The sequence below is a fragment of the Cryptomeria japonica genome, chromosome 7, assembly GCF_030272615.1.
Source record: "Cryptomeria japonica chromosome 7, Sugi_1.0, whole genome shotgun sequence".
NCBI classification, from domain to species: domain Eukaryota; kingdom Viridiplantae; phylum Streptophyta; class Pinopsida; order Cupressales; family Cupressaceae; genus Cryptomeria; species Cryptomeria japonica.
In genome coordinates this window covers 292,133,958-292,140,134 of record NC_081411.1, presented here as the reverse complement: position 1 = coordinate 292,140,134, position 6,177 = coordinate 292,133,958, and positions in this window count along the sequence as shown.

Genomic DNA, 6,177 nt, shown 5'->3' with positions numbered 1-6,177 from the left:
TTATTTTTCATGCATTAATCTTTACCGGTATAGCCATTAACTATTAAAACTGTCTACCAGCATACTTAACTGGTTTACCAATATTAAGCATTAAGTTGGTTAAGTTGTTTTTGGTCTGAAATTAGTTGACAACTGATTCACCCCTCGCCTCCCTCTTAGTTATCTCTAGGACCTAATAGATAGTAGTACAACATTCACAGAACATACACATTGAATCCAAAACTACAAAACCATATCTTTAAATGCAAAGAAATACAAATTGTTCTTCCAGACTATCTTCAGCATACTTCTCTGCATTAACACACTTCATCAATTTCTAGAGACTGGAACAACTTGAAACACCATTTTCTCACTTAGAAGAAACAAAGAATATACTACAACAAATTGTAGTATGCACAAGATCATCTAGAAAAAATCTCTTGAACTCGATGCTTCTAATCCTCATCTTAATATTTCTAGTAATCCTCATCTCAATTCTTTTAATCCTCATCTAAATACTTATAATCCTCACCTCAATGCTTGTGATCCTCAACTTAATGCTCCTAATCCTCATTTAAAAAGATGAACGTAGAGGAAAGAAGGTTCTAGAAAATTAAATACAAATATAATGTTAATCAACTAATTAGATAAAATAATTTATAAGAAAATTAAATTCTAATCCGAACAGATCATATAATTATTCAAATGAAGTGGCCAATCCTTATTAAAAATACTTTAAAATTTTTGCTTCATCATCAATAGTCATTAACATTAGAAAATAGTTTTATTTTTTGATATGTGTCATTTGATTTATTGTATTTTCTTTTTCATATATTTCTTGAGCAAATATTAAACTTGTTTTATTAATTAAATATACATGCACTAATCATATGATAATCTTACTAATTAAATAAATAAAAAATATATATAACATAAGCTTTACAAAAAATTATTAATTTTTCATATTTATGAAAAATTAAATAATATTAATAATATTTATATGTAGATAAAAATTGATAAATTTTAAATATTTTAAAAAGAAAATAATTTTTAAATAAACAAAATTATTACTGAATAAATAAAAGAAAATTTAATATACAAAATATATAATATAATATAATTAACCGAAATAAAATAAAATAACTACAACATTAATATCTTTCTAATTGTTCAAATAAATGAATACATTTATCATATCTATGTTTTAATTCTATTTTGGTGTCCTTTTTCAGAAATTTGAAATTTTATTTAAGTATATACTTGCTATATATGTGTCAACAAAGGATAGGGGACACTTATCACTAGAACATTTTATTGTCTTTATATAATGAATTCTCAATAAACAATATAAATAAAATATAACAATTTTAAAATAAAATAAAATAATTTCAATATAAATATCTTTTTAATTGCTTAAATAAATATATTTATGACATCTATGTTTTAATTCTATTTTGGTGTCTTTTTTAGAAATTTGAAATTTTATGAATAATGTACTTGCTATATATATTGTCACCACAATGTCTCAAAAATATTGCATGATATCAAGACTTTCCACTAAAAAAAAAAACTTGAAGCATCAAAAACGAAACCCATTTACCATGTATAACCAAAGACCCACTTACCGTGTACAAACTTTCACGGCTAATGAGTCTCTCTTCCACGGCAAGCCTTGCACTTGAACGGAAACTTCCTTCTCTCTGCAACAACAGACTCTGCTCCCATTAAAATACATCTATTGTTTCATTTTATCAACACAAGCTTACCTTCTCATTCCCTAAATGGCTACGGCTTTTTCGAGTATCCTCCTTCGTCTGGCATACGTTACTTATCTGCTCTTCGTCATCACCGTTGTAACACAGCAGCTTGCCTTCGCATTCACTAAATGGTTTTGGCTTTTTCGAGTATTTTCAATTTATAAATTTATAGTATATTTGTATTGATAGATATTCTCTATGAGCAAAAAAATTGCATGTCAAATATAAGTACAGATAAAATTAATAATTTTAATTTTGCTACCAATATTGATCCCTCATAGGTGAATGATTTTACCATTTGGAACTGGTAAGGTCTATATTCAACTCTATTCCTCGTTTTTATTCTTATTCATGTGTTTTTTTATTATAATTCATATTAAATTGTTTCTATCACAATAAAAGCATTTATTATAAATCATCTATTTTTATAAATATTTAAAAAACAAAAACATTGTATGGTCAATTTCATACTTTTTTTTTTAATCTATGAATTGTTGGATTGCTTAATTTTAGATTTAATTGCCAAAACATTATGATTGATCTTATGTTTCATTTTCTTAGGTGTTTTTCTCTTAACAAATTCAAACTATCTACATATGTCGCAATAACAATAATAAGATTACGCCTAATTTGTCAGAGATGTCATATCATATGAACAAATAATTTTAGTTCAAGATTGATGTCTACATTCTAATGAGGATGTCTATATATTGCATCATATGGTTTTCAAATTGAAATAGACAAGTAGGTTTATAGTTAGTATATATTGCATTAATAAAACTAGTTTTTTCCAATAAATGATTGGAGTGCCACTATTAATAAAGGATTGGAGTGTCACTATTAAATTATTTATATTCTTAGGTATTAGAATTATTTTGGTATATGTATGCAAAATTGCTTTAAGGATGAGCTCCTCGCGTATTTTTGAATAACGCATGTTTGATTTGGTTCCTTTTTGGTAGTAGGCATTCTGGTTTTGAACCATCACTTCTTGTGAGCCCTTCATTTTTGTCACTTGTTGGTTTTGCAACTATGTAAAGATCTAGGCTTCTCCCAGTTTAATCTATTCAAAACATATTTTTGAATAATGTTTATGTAGAATTTAAATTTAAATATCATAAATTTTGATAATTCATGATATTATAAATTTAACATTTCTAAATCTAATAATCAAAATTCTTAGATAATTAAACATATAAGCCTCACATTTACAACTTCTAATCCATTGAAATATTTGTAGCCTCATGCACTTATAATTATGTTATTTGTTAAAATTGAGTGGAATCTAATTAGCTAGAAGTTCTCTCATTTGAATATTCTAATGATTTTTATTTTCCTTTCATAAATATGTATTTGAATTGTTTCACTCATGCATAAAAGTTTTCTTATGATATATATTAATTTTAAATGACACTAAATAGGATCTTTAAAGTTTGAGAGGACTATTTAAAGGATATTAAATAGGATATTTATAGTTTGTGAGGACTATTGTATTTTAGGCAAAATATAACTTCTGTTCTTAGGTTTAAAATTAAATTTATGTATATTCAAAATGACAAATAATTTTTTTACAATACATGAAATTTTACAATAAAGTCAATGACATAGTAATGAATTTATACAAAAATGGATATTTGTGGCATCTTACATAGACAAGTGAAGGAATTATGTGGTTATAGAAATTGTTTACATCCCATACACTACATAGTAATTTTTGGAAAAAAAATTGAAATCCTTATACAAGAATGAACTCTTATATCGTTCATTCTACATAATTAGTGTTGACATTTAGTCATCTAGGTATTGATATTATAGATAATTAGGAGAGAATAAGAAATAATTCCAATATATGGCATGTTGTTTGTACACCCTCTAATTTTATAATTATTTTTTATGATGAGATTTATTCTTATCAGCTAAATGAATTAAATCTAAATTACCTTGGTGAGTGGTCACTTCTATATCATATCTATTTAAGTTCTAATGACCTTGACATGTTTGGGAATTCTAATTTTGGTACTAACAATAATTAGGTTACAATTACCATGCTCCTTAATTATATATATTAGTAGTTTATTTCATATACCTATCTTCAATCAACACGCCATGTCTCCCACAAATATGAAGCTATATTACTTGACTCAATGAATTTATCAATTTGGTAGAATGCTATCTTTGATATTATTGTATTTCATTATTATATTTTAATTGCCACCATTGCATGTGATAGATCTTCTAAGAACCCTTTCAATCTTAACCAACATATCTCTCATTGATCCTATTTATTTCATGGCCTTGAATTGATTGTCTAAATTCATTCAATCTTTACATATTAAATGTCCTATCCACAACCACTTCTCATATTTGTTTGACTTATTAAAAAATGGTTTTCTTCCTTTTAACCTTAATTCAATATTATTTTTAATATGTATTTTTATCATCCTTATCAAAATTTATCTTTAATATAATAATTAAGTATTCTTTAAGAAATCTAAGTGGTTCATTTGAGTGGTTTTTTCCTTTATTCATGTAGGACCTTTGTGATTTATATTTTAAAAGATCTTTGAATTTTATAGCCCCTAATTTAGCAACGGTGTGCCTTATTATTAACTATCAAGTATTAATCCTAAATGATCATTAGGTTTTTGGATTTTTTTTCTATTTTATATGCTTAATATTTATTTTCATTCTTTATGGTTTTTCCTAAGCAAGTCACAAGAGTTTAAGTTGTCGAAATCCTTTTGAAACATTTTAAATCTCAAAGCTCTACAATATTTTTAAATATATATATATTCTCCCACTTTTTCTTTTATTTGTGAACTTATTTACTTCTACACCTCCAAATGATACCAAAGCCTCTAAGACTATAGGTTTTATAGAAATGTTTAATTTATTTCTAAAATTTCCATGTACTTCCTACTTCTACATTTATACCTACTTCTACATTTCTACCTAGATAATCAAATAAATTCCAATTTCAATATTTTTGATGATACTTGACTATTATCCAAAATTCTAGATTCTTCCCAATTTATATGCCTATGCAAAATGTTGAAATCTAGGTATATTTAGATTTCCAAGGACATAAGCATTCTATTTAAAGTGACTCTTTTCACCTCTATTAAAATATCATAATACTTCATTAGTTTACAGTCCTTAATTACCTATTCATACCTTAAAAATTCTCCAAGCCCATTAGATTATTCCATTTTCACAAAAGTTCAAAATTCTTTAAATTTAAAAAAATTAAAGGTTTTGTCTTACGCATCCTTGTGCTAATGGAGTAGTGATGTACTAAATACTATACATATACCTCTCAAACTTGTGCAATGAAGTATGAATTTCAAGGGTTATTTCCCCATCCAAGATGGCTTCCGACCTTTATCAAGTTGTAGATAGCGACTTGGGCCACCTTCACGTAAAGGATTTCAAGAAAATGATGCATTGAGATTAACATACACTAATACTCAAGTGCATAGATAGAAATTGAATTAATCAAATAGTCTAAATCTCAATTATTCATATCACCATGAATTCATCCAATGAAAAATCCATATTAATGAAAATTCATATCACCATGAATTCATCCAATGAAAAATCCATATTAATGAAAATTCAAGCATGCAAAGTATGAGTGCGTAAATTGGTTTGTAATGTCATAAATATAAAATTTACTCAAATTATTTCCAATCACTTTCAAAGAGGATAAATGCTAGAATCATAACGATGAATTCAATAATTTGATAAATCTAAGAATAGTAGATACAAAGGAACAGGTCTTTCCATGACAATGGATCCTTTTCCATTATCTTTTATCTTTTTATTTTGTAATAATAGAAAACTTAATAATTTTTTTTGATAATGTAGACAATTTGTACTAAATAAAATTTAAGAAAATATTCACTATTCATTGCATGTTTGTGCAAATATAAATTATCTCACAAAGAGTTAAACCTTCATGTCAATGTCCTTTATCTACATATTTTTACTTCTTCCTTCATTTCCCGACTTAAAATGTAGAATTTGTTCTATCTATTTGACTAAGTAGCTATACCCATTACTACCTCTATAATTATCTTGAGGATATACCTATCTACATTATTAGTCAAAAAATCTTCATAACCCCATTCACAAGAATGTCCAATAAGAGTTAGGTTATTGTCAAATAATGACATAGAGAATAATGATTCTAATTTAATAAAACAACCTTTATCTTTTATCTATAAAAAATAAGATAGTACTCCTTAAATTACTTATAGTAAAAAATAATAAGAAATAAATAATAGACTCAAGCCTCTTAAACAAGCATACCCAAGATACTATAAATCCTACGATAAGTTCATGTCAATATTGCTCATATATTCTAATCCCTCTTATGATTAAATAAAATCTTTATACATGAAAAATTTTATTATTTTATCATAAATAAATATAATGTGGC